Below are 14420 nucleotides of genomic sequence, written 5' to 3'. Positions count from 1 at the left end.
GAAAATATAACATTCTATTTCAAAATAAGAGATTAAAGACAAACATAAATCAGAATTTGAAAAATTTAGAAATCGTATGACAGAACTGGGCTTCCCTTGTGGCTCAGCTGGTAAGGAATCTGCCTGCAATGTGGGAAACCTGGGTTCAATTCCTGGATTGGGAAGATCCCCTAGGTGAGCGAAAGTCTACCCACTCCAGTATTCTGGCCTGGAGAATTCCATGAACTGTATAGTCCATAAGCTTGCAAAGAGTTGGACACAACTGAGCAACTTTCAGTTTCACACTTTCATGACAGAACTAAAGAATTAGAAATAACAGACAAAATCATTTTAGAAATGAAGATGCAATTAGAAGAAGCAATAAAAACTATCCAAGCTATAATACAGAAGAGAGGGGGAAAAGGCTGAAAAAGATGATCAGAGCCTCTGTAGCCTATAGGACAATAACAGGTGGTATAATATATGTATTATAATTGGAGTCCTAAATTGGGGGTGGGGTGGGGCAAAGGAAAAATGGCAGAAAAAGTTTTCATATTTAATAAAAACAATAAATCTACAGACCCAAGAAGTACAACAAACCCCAGGCAGGAAAACTAAAAAGCAAATCACACCAAAGCATAACATAGTCAAACTGCTGAAAGCTAATGACAAAAACAAAAAACAGTCTTAAACTTAGAGAAATTCAGAGACACATACAGGGGAACAAAGATAAGAATGACTATAAAAACAAGCCATTGTCTTCCAGAAACATTTTTGAAGTACTGAAAGAAAACTCTGTCAACTTAGAATTCTCTATCCAGAAAAAATATCCATTAAAAATGAAGGTAAAAATACTTTCTCATATAAATAAAAGCTGAGAGAATCTGTGACTATCACTTAACTGCAAAAATGTTAAAGGAAGTTCTTAATGCTAGAGAAATATGACACCATCTGGAAACTTGCAGCTACATGAATGAAAGCAAAGTGGAAGAAATGGTAAACATGTGAGTATTTATAAAAGAATTTCCTCTCATTTAAAAATTTTATTACAAGATAAGTCACAGCTTAAAAATAATAACAAAATGGGACTTCCCTGTCGGTCCAGTGGTTAAGGCTCTGTACTTCCACTGTGGGGGCTCAGGTTCAACCCCTGATTGGGGAACAAATATCCCACATGCCACACAATGCGGCCAAAAAATAAATAAAAATGAAAATAATGACAGTGTTTCATGGTGCTTGTAACGTATGTAGAAGCTACATGTATGACCACAATAGCACAAAGAATGCAATGGGAGATAGAAGCAGATTGTTATAAAGGTCTATAAACCACATAAAGTGGTGTTTGGTTTACAGCTAGACTATGATAGGATAAATACGTATATGTAAAAAGGAGGCGATCACTAAAAACAAAAGTCAAAAGAAGGTACTTCCAAGGAAGAGATGTTTAAAATAATAGTAGTTTAAAAATATATTTTATATCTGGCAGAACAAAGGATTTCCAATACCCATCTTATAAACATTTCCCCAGCTCTTGTAAAACTTAATGTTATTTATTACAGGTAATACATTTACTTGTCTTAAAAATCAAATCATAGCAAAAGGTGTACAGATGCAATAAATGTATTTATCCATGTTTAAATATGCATCCGTATTTTATACATAAACTAGTGAATATGTAAGTATAATTTTTTTCTATTTAAAAAATATGTGTATGAATGATGGCAAATTAACACAGTCTTATGTACTTTGATTTTTCACTTAACATTTTCCCTTGGAGTTCATTCCATTTCAGAATGTTGAAAGCTTCTTCATCCTTTCTTAAGCTGCACACTGTGCCATTGAAGAGACAGCACAACTGTTCACTGAGCAATTTCTTATTGATACATATTTTTTCCATTTTCTTAGATAATAACAATAAATAAAAAATAACATTGTGCATATGCTTTTTTACATAGATACAAGGATATCTAACAGATAAATTTCTAGAAGAGGAATTTTTGGATTAAAAGGTGTGTGTACTTATAATTTTTAACTATTGTCAAATTGCTCTCCATAGAGGCTGGATCAAGATACAATACAATGAACAATGTATGAGAGTGTCCATTTGCTCACATCCTTGTCAATGACATGTTTTCAAATTTTTTGATAGTTATCATTCTGCTGCTGCTTCTGTGCTATGCTCAGTCATATCCGACTCTTTGTGACCCCATGGACACTAGGTTCATATATATAGCACACTAGGTTTCTCTATCCATGGAATTTTCCAGGCAAGAAAACTGGAGTGAGTTGCTATTTCCTACTCCAGGGGATCTTCCCAATCCAGGGATTGAACCCATGTCTCCTGCATTGGCAGGCAAATTCTTTACTACTGTGCCACGTGGGAAGCCTCAGTAAGGTATAGTGTTGATAAATAATGACAATTTTGCCTTAGAGCCACTTGTTTCTCTTTTATGTCTTCCTTCATTGTGTTGACCTTAACTTCAAGAACAATATTAAAAAATAATGATGAGACTGAGCATCCTTTTCTGGGTACTTATTTTAATGAAATAGTCTATAGTATTCTCTTGATGAAAGTGAAAGAGGAGAGTGAAAAAGTTGGCTTAAAGCTCAACATTCAGAAAACTAAGATCGTGGCATCCAGTTCCGTCACTTCATGGCAAACAGATGGGGAAACAATGGCTGACTTTATTTTTCTGGGCTCCAAAATCACTGCCAATAGTGATTGCAGCCATGAAATTAAAAGATGCTTACTCCTTGGAAGGAAAGTTATGACCAACCTAGATACCATATTAAAAAGCAGAGACATTACTTTGCCAACAAAGGTCCGTCTGGTCAAGGCTATGGTTTTTCCAGTGGTCGTGTACAAATGTGAGAGTTGGATTATAAAGAAAGCTGAGCGCCGAAGAATTGATGTTTTTGAACTGTGGTGTTGGAGAAGACTCTTGAGAGTCCCTTGGACTGCAAGGAGATCCAACCAGTCCATCCTAAAGGAGAGCAGTCCTGGGTGTTCATTGGAAGGACTGATGTTGAAGCTGAAATTCCAATACTTTGGCCACCTGATGCGAAGAGCTGACTCATTTGAAAAGACCCTGATGCTGGGAGGGATTGGGGGCAGGAGGAGAAGGGGACGACAGAGGATGAGATGGTTGGATGGCATCACTGACTCGATGGACATGGATTTGGGTGGACTCCAGGAGTTGGTGATGGACAGGGAGGCCTGGTGAGCTGCGGTTCATGGGGTCGCAAAGAGTCGGACACGACTGAGCGACTGAACTGAACTGAACTGAAGTACGATATTGCTACTCTTGATTATGTTAAGAGATTATCTTACTCTTCCTAAAATTTTAACAATTAAAAAAAGAACCAATAGAAATGCATGTAGAATTTTAGCAAATGTCTTTTAAAATGTAGATTTGAGTGATTTATTTTTCTTATTGATGAACTGTATAATTTTAATACCTTTCCCAATGTCAAACCATCCTTCCATTGCTAGAATAACCCTTGCTTGAGTATCACAGTTTTTTTTTTTAATGTGCTTTGATCCAATTTGGTAAAATTTTCTCAAAATTTTTCTGTCCATATTCGAAACTGAGACTGCCTGTTGTTTCTTCTCGTGTTTATACTGTTCTTGACAGGTTTTGTTGTCAGGGTTATGATGACCTCATAAAATGAGCTGGGCAGCTTTTCTTTGCTTTTTTGCCGTGCTGCTCTCCTGGCTTGGGGAGAACAAGGCTGGCCTGCGTTCAGAGCTCGCTCAGGACCCCTGGTGACCTCCAGCATGTTCCCCGCCCTCTTCTGGACTCCTGATGCTGTTGTCTCTGGCATCTCTCTGCTTTTCCTAAGGCCGGACTTCCCAGTGTGCTCCCTTGGCGTCTATGCTCCGATGTGGGCTGGCCTCCGGGTGAACCCAGGGGAGGGGATTTCCTTGGCAGATGGAGCATCTCTGTGTGCCCCTCCTACTTCCTCCAGGAGCTGGACCCCCCCCCCCTCCCCCCCAACAAGCAGCTGCAGCCACCAGCTCTCTCCTGGGTTTCTGTTTTCAGCTCTCTGCTGCCCTCACCTGCCCTCTGGCCACCGTGTCTGTCCTTACCATGATTCTCTTCAGCCAAAAGAACTGAGAACAGGGCTTACTCCTGTTCAGTGTTCATGGATGTCTTGAAGCCCCCTGGGAGTTCTCCAGAGCAACTGATTAGAAGTGAATGCTCCAGGGAACAGAATAGGTGTTCTGGCTCTCTCTGAAGAAAGAGAATGCAAGAATAGACCCAGAGCCTGGTCTCTGCCCTTATGGGAGAAGCACAAATCACATTTCTGTTATAGGTCACCTCTCAGAAGGCTTGATGTGTTCTGGCAGGGCAGTCAGAGTGGGGAGGGGTCACATTTCGTCTGGACCTTTGTCCATTGTGAATCGGTGTCCCCAGAGACATCTGTGGCCTAAGAGGTGCCTATGACTTACACCTCTACACCCTCCACCCCCTAGGCTGTTTTCCCTTCTTTTCCTGCCACCTGAGACAGTTTGTATGTTCATCCTTTCTGTTCCACTCTCAGCTGTGAATGACACCAGATGGTGAAGTCTGAGCTATTCTGTGAACCATCTGGCTCAGGCTGACGCTTTCCTTGCCAATCTCCCCTGATGCCATTTAAGGCCGAGGCTGTGGGGAGGCACTTTGTACATATATTGTTGGTCACAATTTAATCTCATCTAGTGGTGAAGAGTCGAGCAGATTTGGTTTGAACCCTGGGTATGTCACTTACAAACCCTGAACAAGTAACTTGTCCTCTCTGTGCCAACATTCCTTGTCTTTAAACTAGGAAAATGATAAATGGACTTGTTAGGTTGTTGTGAGATACTAATGCATGTAATGCATTTGACCTGATGCCTGACCTAGCACACATTCTATAGATGATAGTTCAGTTCTTTATTATTCTGATTATTATTTCTCCTGTGAAATCAAGGTAACTCCTTAGCTGACATTCAGGACTCTACACAATCACTTTTCAAGCTGTCTTTCCAGCCTTAACTCTACCGCTCCATTGTACATACTCTATTAATCAGCCAAATTTTTACCTCCTTGTTTTCGTTCATGCTGTTCCCTTACACTGATCTCTTCCCATCTCTTCATCATTTGCTGAGAAATTTCCCAATTGTTAAGGCCCAGTTTAAATACTATGATCCATGAGGAGTTCTTGGAGGCCCCATTCAGAGGCTGTCTGCTTCCTCTGGGAATGTTACCATTGTAACTGTTATCAATCAAGAATCTAGTGATAAGATTTGGCCCCAAGAGTGAAATTTAATGTCAAAGTTCATGTGACAAATGTCCTGAATTTCCATGGATATGTCCCTCTTGGAGAGTTATTCTGACTGCCTCAGGACTTAGGGGCCCTGCTGGCTCCAGAATTTCATCACGAAAAGGGCTGGGAGGCAGTCTGGTAGTAGGGGACGCTAGGGTTGCATGGTGAATACCACTGTGATGTCTGTTTATCAGGATGCTTAGGGGTAGGGTTAAGAGATTGGAGTCAGGTAGCATTGGTCCTACTGATGAACTATGGATACTTCCTAATCCATGACTGAACGGACTAGTTAGACTTTGACAATAACTAACCCAGCTCTAATGTAGGCTGTTCTTAGAAAAGAGAATGTGAACAAAGGTGCAAGGTGGTCCTGTGGTGACAAGTTAGGGTGTTAACATATGTTGTGTCACAGACACCTCCAGGTCTCTTTGTGAAAGTCCTGCTGGGGAAATGGGACCTTTTCCTGGGTTGGGCTGGGCTGGCTGGTGTGGGCATGAACTTGACATTCCTAGAAGTTGAATTAGTCAAAACTTGGGCCTTGGTAGTCAAGGACCTTACCTCTCCAGGGACCTCTCAGGTCTGATGGGAGCTTGGCATAGACCTGTCTACCAAGAATCACAGGCAGAAGGTCAGGCTATGGGCAGAGGTGTACTTATCTCTGGCAAGTGGCTTGGGGGCTGTCCCCAGGGATTCCAAGGGTCTGGCTGTGCTTTGGAGCATGAAACTGGTGAGGGGCAGGGGGGTGGGGCAGGCTGTGTGTGTGATTTGGTGTCTAGGCATCCTCCCCCTGGATCAGAGGATGCCTAGGAGGCAGGAGTGGAGACCTGTAGTACGAAGGGAAAGTCAGGGAATGACCCAGAGGACTTGAGAGATTCTTGTTCCTCTGAACTTCTGTGTGAGGCAGCAAAGGATAAACCGGGCCCAGGGAACAACCAGCAGAGAGCCTTTTAGAGCACAGTCATGGAAAAGCCTCATTATGCCATATTCCAGCCTAGGCCCCAGGATCCAGTCCCTTCCTTGCCTTTCACTGAAAAGTTTGTTTCTCTCAGGCTTTGAGGAATCATTAATGCTGTTTTCCAGATACTTCCAGTTCTCCTCTATTCCAGGCACAGAGTAAGACTGCATTTCCCAGGCGCCCTTGTGACTGGAGCCAAAGTGACAATTTGAAGCCAATGGGTTGGGACCGGAAGGGGTATGTGTATGCATCACTTCTGGACCAGAACATCTCATTATCAATACCATATCATCTGGAACTCTCTTTCTGCCAATGGTTTGGGCAATGCTCAAGATGATGGCTGATCTATCAGCCTGGGTTCCCAAGGAAGAGATGTGGAGCAAAGCCCCCAGTCCTGGACAGGTAGCATAAGAGGGGAAACAAACTGGGTTACTGTGAACCACTTATTTCTCTCAGTTCTGCTTCATGGGGGATCCAGGCCCCCTGCCTACTCCCCCATTTTACTCTTCCACCGTGTTGGAAGATGTGTTTATTTTCCCTCCCAAGACAGTGCTTTCTGATTTACTTTTGTCTTTCTCTATCCTCCTCTTTCTTTTCCTAGTTCTTATCTTTTGCACACATATCCCTGGGTCCTGGTGCTACCTTGTCATCGATTAGCTCATCCTTGGGACCCTCGAAGTCCCCTCTTGGACCATGAAGAAAGCTGGGCATACTGCAGGCAAGACTGCAGAAGCTGGAGTGGGCAAGGGCAGAGGGCGTGTTGTAGCTTCCAAGATGTCCCTGGTGAGCCTCGCCTCCGGGTATCACACCCTCGTGTAGTTCCCTCCCACCTGGTACCAGTGTAGGTCTGTGAGAGCAACAGAGTCTGGCAGAAGCACTGGGATGTCACCTCCTAGATTATAAAAGATTGCAGCTTCTGTTGCTCTCTCTCTTGGTAATTCCCTCTGGGGGAAACTGTCATGAGATGCTATGGAGAGGTCCCTGTGACAAGAAACTGAAGCCTCCTGCCATTAATGCTGTGAGTGAACTTGAAAGTTGATGCTCCAGTCAAGCCTCAGACGACTGGAGCCCTGGCTGACACCTTGAGTGCCACCTCCCAAGAGACCCCTTTGCTAGAACTACCTTGCCAAGCCACTCCTGGATTCCTGACTCCATAATACACTGCGGTTGTCTTAAGCTACAAATTTTGGAGTAACTCATTATGTGGCAATAAATAACTAATACAGGGAAGATGCTGGGTAGATTGTTTGGGGACCTCAAAGCTGAGTACAATAAAGATGATAGATCTCAACTTAGCCTAGGCTGTGTCCCTTGCTCAGGGACAGATTTGGCCATGGGGTGCCTTTACACATCATTCCTGAGGGACCTTCCAGGACAGCACGCAACCCAGGGGGAGAGGAGCAGGATATGTGAACACAGCCTGGTGTCTTATCCCTTAGAAATGTCTCTTGACTCAGTTCTAAGAGACCCACTCAAATCTGTTTTGTGATAAACATCGAAACCATTTTACAAAGAATGTAAAACATTGGTGCATTAGCCGCATTCCTTTAGGACAACTTTGCTTAGTGTGACACGCAGAGAGACAGCTAGTGTGACTCTGTGAGGATTCCAGCACACACATAGAGCCATGTAGAGTAGTGGATACCCCAGAGATAAGTGACAACAACCATAGGAATGAGCATCTAAGTTGTTGACAGGGAGCAGTAAGTTGATGAAATCAACTATTGCTTTTAAAGCATCTTCCCTTGTGCTTATAGCCTTTTGGGGCTTGGGAAAATCTGGGGTCCAATAACAACAACAACAACAAATCCTGTTCTTCCATTTATTAAACACTTGCTTTGTTTGACTTCAGAGTAAATAGTTGATGAAAGTGAAGTGAAATGTTATTCAGTCATGTCAGTCATGTCCGACTATTTGTGCCCCCCTGAGCTGTAGCCTGCCAGGCTGCTCTGTTCATGGGATTTCCCAGGCAAGAATACTGGAGTGGGTAGCCGTTCCCTTCTCCAGGGGATCTTCCCGACCCAGAGATCAAATACCTGGGTCTCCTGCATTGTAGGTAGATTCTCTACAGTCTGAGCCACCAGGGAAGCCCAAATAGTTCGTGCATGTCATCATAGTTTTCAAGTTTTGAAATACCCTATTAAGTGAATATTGCTCCCGTTTTACAGATGAAGAAACTGACATTGCATAACTTGCTTCCTACAGAAGTCAAAGCAAGGGCCACACAGGCAGTCACCTTCCACTCCTAAAGGCACCATCCTCTGGTTCCTACATCTGACAAGGAGGGCTTAGCTCCAGTTGTGTTCTAAGCACTTGTAAATCTGGCCATGTTGTGAGACCAGGTCCCCTGAAAGAGAGTTCATGCTACCACCTCAGTAAGGCTCTTGGCTCCAGGGATCCAGGGACTGTGTAGAGTGGGGCAGGGGTGTTTCCAGAGTTGGGGAAAGGGTAGCTGAGTGCCTCCAGGGCTCAGGGGCAAGGTGGGTTCCCTGAGATGAGTCTTTATGTCTTTATCACCCACAGCCTCCACTAAGCCCAACACAGAGTCTCATGTACCTGTACCAGGGAGGGTACACTTGCAAAAGAGGATTTGCTAGATAACTGATGTCCACTCTGTCCATCCAAGAGGGGGGTCTTTTTAATGCTTAGCTTTTGAGAGGGAAATCTATCTAAAATGGCATATAGCTTTTAATTTTTTTAATTAATTATTTTAATTGGAGTCTAATTACTTTACAATATTGTAGTGGTTTTTTTGCCATACATTGACATGAATCCACCATGGGTGTACATGTGTTCCCCATCCTGAACCCCCCTTCCACCTCCCTCCCCATCCCATCCCTCTGGATCATCCCAGTGCACCAGCCCTGAGCACCCTGTCTCATGCATCAAACCTGGACTGGTGATCTGTTTCACATATGGTAATATACATGTTTCAATGCTATTCTCTCAGATCATCCCACCCTCACATTCTCCCACAGAGTCCAAAACTCTGTTCTTTACATCTGTGTCTCTTTTGCTGTCTTGCATATAGGGTCATCATTACCATTTTTCTAAATTCTATATATATGTGTTAATATACTGTATTGGTGTTTTTCTTTCTGTATAATAGTCTCCAGTTTCATCCACCTCATTAGAACTGATTCAAATGCATTCTTTTTAATAGCTGAGTAATACTCCATTGTGTATATGTACCACAGCTTTCTTATCCATTTATCTGACGATGGACATCTAGGTTGCTTCCATGTCCTAGCTACTGTAAACTGCTGTGTTGAACACTGGGGTACATGTGTCTCTTTCAATTCTGGTTTCCTCAGTGTGTATGCCCAGAAGTGGGATTGTTGGGTTGTAAATCACTGCAGACGGTGATTGTAGCCATGAAATTAAAAGATGCTTACTCCTTGGAAGGAAAGTTATGACCAACCTAGATACCATATTAAAAAGTAGAGACATTATTTTGCCAACAAAGGTCCGTCTAGTCAAGGCTATGGTTTTTCCAGTGGTCATGTATGGATGTGAGAGTTGGACTGTGAAGAAAGCTGAGCGCCGAAAAATTGATGCTTTTAAACTGTGGTGTTGGAGAAGACTCTTGAGAGTCCCTTGGACTGCAAGGAGATCCAACCAGTCCATCCTAAAGGAGAGCAGTCCTGGGTGTTCATTGGAAGGACTGATGCTAAAGCTGAAACTCTAATACTTTGGCCACCTCACACAAAGAGTTGATTCATTGGAAAAGACCCTGATGCTGGGAGGGATTGGGGGCAGGAGGAGAAAGGGACGACAGAGGATGAGATGGCTGGATGGCATCACCGACTCGATGGACATGAGTTTGAGTAAACTCCGGGAGTTGGTGATGGACAGGGAGGCCTGGCGTGCTGCAGTTCATGGGGTCACAAAGAGTTGGACATGACTGAGTGACTGAACTGGACTGAACTGAATGGCAGTTCTATATCCAGTTTTTTAAGGAATCTCCACACTGTTCTCCGCAGTGGCTGTACTAGTTTGCATTCCCACCAACAGTGTAAGAGCGTTCCCTTTTCTCTGCACCCTCTCCAGCATTTATTGTTTGTAGACTTTTTGATAGCAGCCTAAAATGGCATATATCTTATGGGTCTTTTTAAGCCATCTATAGGAATCATATTTTACAACATGGTGAAGGGGAAGTGACTTGGACTTTGGAGTCATAAGGATATGGTTTCTTTTACTCAATCAACTAATAAAGCACAAAAAAATAAAAAATTAAAATTAAAAAAAGGAGATTTGGGAAATTATTATCAGTTAGGAAATGGAATCTGATAGAAGAAAATGACTGTTCTCTTGAGGTTTTGTGTGGGTTTGTGTGGAATATGGATCAACTAGCTGAAGAAGTAGGTGAGCAGGTGAGACACTGTTGGGTCATGGCAAGGATGACCAGATGAGATCGTCACAGGAAGTTTACCTGGAGCCAAACTAGAGAGGAGAGATTTTCAATTCATCCTAGGCCCCCATGGTGGCTATAACACTACAGTCACGCTTAGTAATAGTCACTGTGTGTGTATGTATGTATTTATTGGGTTGACCAAAGAGTTCATTTGCTTTTTTTAATAAGATGGCCCTAGTAGCACTTAGGTGTGTGTGCTCAGTTGTGTCCGACTCTTTGCGACCCCATGAACTGTAGCCTGCCAGCCTCCTCTGTTCATGGGATTTCCCAGAAAGAATACTGGAATGGCTTGCCAGTTCCTCCTCCAGGGGATCTTTCTGACCCAGAGATGAAAACAGCGTCTTTTGCGTTGCAGGTAGAGTTGTCTTTAACCGTTGTGCTTCCCTCGTGGCTTAGCTGGTAAAGAATCCATCTGTAATGCTGGAGACCTGGATTCAATCCCTGGGTTGGGAACATCCCCTGGAGAAGGGAAAGTCTACCCACTCCAGTATTCTTGCCTGGAGAATTCCATGGACTGTATAGGCCATGGGGTCGCAGAGTCAGACATAACTGAGCAACTTTCACTTTCATTCAAAACAATTTTGTTAGATTGTATTGTGACAGCTGTCATATCAGCCTGCATTAAAAACTTATCAAAATTGGTGAATTTTTGTGTAGCTATTTTAATACTGAAGATGCAAGAAAAAAGTCACATTTTCAGCATATTATGTTTTACTTCAAGGAAGGTGAAAATGCAACTGAAACACCAAAAAAGATTTGTGCAGTGTATGGAGAAGACACTTTGACTGCTAGAACATATTAAAAGTGCTTTGCGGGGTCTTTTCCTCACGGCCTGGAGAGGAGGCCCCAGAAGGAGCTTGCAATAGACGAAGAGGCAGTGCAAAAGACTGCTGGCCCACCCACAAGGAAGAAATTCCTCATTCCTACGGACGAGGATGTGGTCCCTCCTCCTGGGGCCAAGCCTTTATTCAGATCCACACGGAGCCTGCCCACCGTGGAGATCTCACCCCCGCCAGGCCCTCAGACCTACGCTGAGTACGCCCTCTCTGGACCTCCAGGCAGGGCTGAAGCCACACGCCCTGTGGGGGCCAGAACCCCTGGCAGGAGAGGCCCCCAAACCAGGAGCAAAATCCAACAGCATCATTGTGAGCCCCCGGCAGAGGAGCAACCCAGTGCTGAGGTTCGTGCGCAATGTGCCCTGGGAGTTCGGGGACGTGCTCCCCGACTAGGTGCTGGGCCAGAGCACCTGTGCCCTCTTCCTCAGCCTCTGCTACCACAACCTCCACCCAGACTGCATCCACCAGCGGCTGCAGACCCTGGGGAAGAGCTATACCCTGCAGGTCCTGCTTGTCCAGGTGGACGTGAAAGATCCTCAGCAGGCCCTCAAGGAGCTGGCTAAGATGTGCGTCCTGGCCGACTGCCCCCTGATCCTGGCCTGGAGCCCCGAGGAGGCCGGGCGGTACCTGGAGACCTACAAGGCCTATGAGCAGAAGCTGGCCGATGTCCTGATGGAGAAGCTGGAGCAGGACTTTGTTTCCCGGGTGACTGAATGTCTGACCACTGTCAAATCAGTAAACAAAACGGACAGTCAGACCCTCCTGACTACTTTTGGGTCTCTGGAACAGCTCATAGCTGCATCCCGGGAAGATCTGTCTTTGTGCCCAGGCCTGGGACCCCAGAAGGCCCGAAGGCTGTTTGATGTCTTCAATGAGCCCTTCTTGAAAGTGCATCACTGACTCCAGATGCCAAGGAGGTCCTTGGTGTAATAATAAAGCAATTTTTCTGGCAAAAATAAAATAAAATTAAATTAAATTAAATTGCTTTGTGAAGTTTTGTGCTGGAGATTTCTTGCTGGATGATTCTCCATGGTTGGGTACACAAGTTAAAGTTGATGGTAATTAAATTGAGACATTAATTGAGAAAATCAATGTTATACCACATGGGAGATAGCTAACATTCTCAAAATATCCAAATCAAGCATTAAAAATAATTTGTACTAGCTTGGTTATGTAATCATTTTGATGTTTGGGTTCCACTTAAGTGAAGTGGAAAGAAACCTTCTTGACCATATTTCCACATAAGATTCTTTACTTAAATGTAGCAAAAACATTCTGTTTTTAAAACAAATTGTGACAGGCAATGAAAAGTGGATACTGTACAATAATGTGGAATGGAAGAGACTGTAAGGCAAGTGAAATGAACCACCACCAACCACAGCAAAAGATAGTCTTCATCCAAAGAAGGTGATGTGGTATATATGGTGGGATTGGAAGGGAGTCCTTTATCGTGAGCTCCTTCTGGAAAACCAAACAGTTAATTCCAAAAAATACTGCTCCCAATTAAACCAACTGAAAGCTGCACTCGACAAAAAGCATCCTGAATTAGTCAACAGAAAATGCATAATCTTCCACCAGTATAATGCAAGACCACGTGTTTCTTTGATGACCAGGCAAAAACTGTTACAGGTTGGCAGCGAAGTTCTGATTCATCCACCATATTCACCAGACATTGTACCTTCAGATTTCCATTTCTTTCAGTCTTTACAAAATTCTCTTAATGGAAAAAAATTCAATTCCCTGGAAGAGTGTAAAAGGTACCTGCAACAGTTCTTTGCTCAAAAAAATAAAAAGTTTTGGGAAGATGGAATTATGAAGTTGCCTGAAAAATGGCAGAAGGTAATGAAACAAAACAGTGAATACATTGTTAACTAAAGTTCTTGGTGAAAATGAAAAAATGTCTTTTATTTTTACTTAAAAACCAAAGGAATTTTTTCACCAACCCAAATACATATACATGTGTGTGTATATGTATTATTATATACAATAATAGTTATACAAGAATTATACAAAATTATATTTTACATACTATGTAATATTATATATATCACAAATACATGTAACACATATATGTAATGTATACACACACACAATAGACATATATCACACATATTACATATATGTATAATACATATATGTATTGCATATATTACATAAAATTATGTAATATTACATAATATGTAACATACAATAATATAATTCTGTATGACTATTATATAATTGCAATTGTTATTGTGTAATAGTGTGAGAGATCGAGACTTGGCGTGCTGAGTCTATGTGGTCACAAAGAGTCGGACATGACTGGGCGACTGAACAACAATTGTGTAACTTATATTACATTATATAATGTCAGTTATGTTCTATATACTTACGTGTGTAAATATATATATGTATATCCTATATATATGATTAGTAAACATTAGTACATGTTTGATCACATAGGATGGGTTCGGGTCTTTCAAATGATTCTTTGCCACCTCTACACAGTCCTGGGTCACAGAGGCCTTTCAGGTTTGCATAGGAAGGAGCCTGCAAGGGTGGCCCCCCAGCGCTGTAGTCATCATTCCAGGGCTGACCTCCAGACGAGCTGCTCTTGTTTCTGTGTGTCTGGGCTGCATGTTAGACTTGACCTGCCGCAGAGCACATAAAGCCCCCGTGGAAGAAACACACAGGCCCTGATGACTGGGCAGGAGAATCCAGACCCTCTTCAGATCCCGCAGGCTCCCTGGGAGGTGGGGTCCTGACCTGACTCTCAGAGAGGAGCCATGGTCCTGAACAGTAAGTGATGGGTCTGGAAATGGGTTTGGGAGTTGGGAGAGGAGCTGAGGCTCCTGCATTTTGCACGCTGAGAAGCAGAAGTCTTTTAGAGATATAGGACTTGACTGCGAGTTGTGAAACTGGGGTGCCATCTGCTTTTCAGGCCCTTTGGATGGTATTTAAGAGCCTC

General features: G+C 43.2%; 1 pseudogene across 1 annotated transcript; it reads left to right on the top strand.

The window, feature by feature from the left end:
- Positions 1 to 10563: 10563 nt before the first annotated feature.
- LOC122701795 lies at positions 10564 to 12424 on the top strand (annotated as a pseudogene). The gene is made up of 2 exons (XR_006343124.1): positions 10564 to 10596; positions 11443 to 12424. The product of XR_006343124.1 is annotated as a DNA excision repair protein ERCC-1-like (transcript).
- The last annotated feature ends 1996 nt before the right edge of the window (positions 12425 to 14420 follow it).

This window comes from Cervus elaphus, chromosome 1 (assembly GCF_910594005.1).
Source record: "Cervus elaphus chromosome 1, mCerEla1.1, whole genome shotgun sequence".
Lineage (NCBI taxonomy): Eukaryota > Metazoa > Chordata > Mammalia > Artiodactyla > Cervidae > Cervus > Cervus elaphus.
Note: the sequence above shows the minus strand (reverse complement) of the source record. Positions and strands in the feature narration are given on the sequence as shown.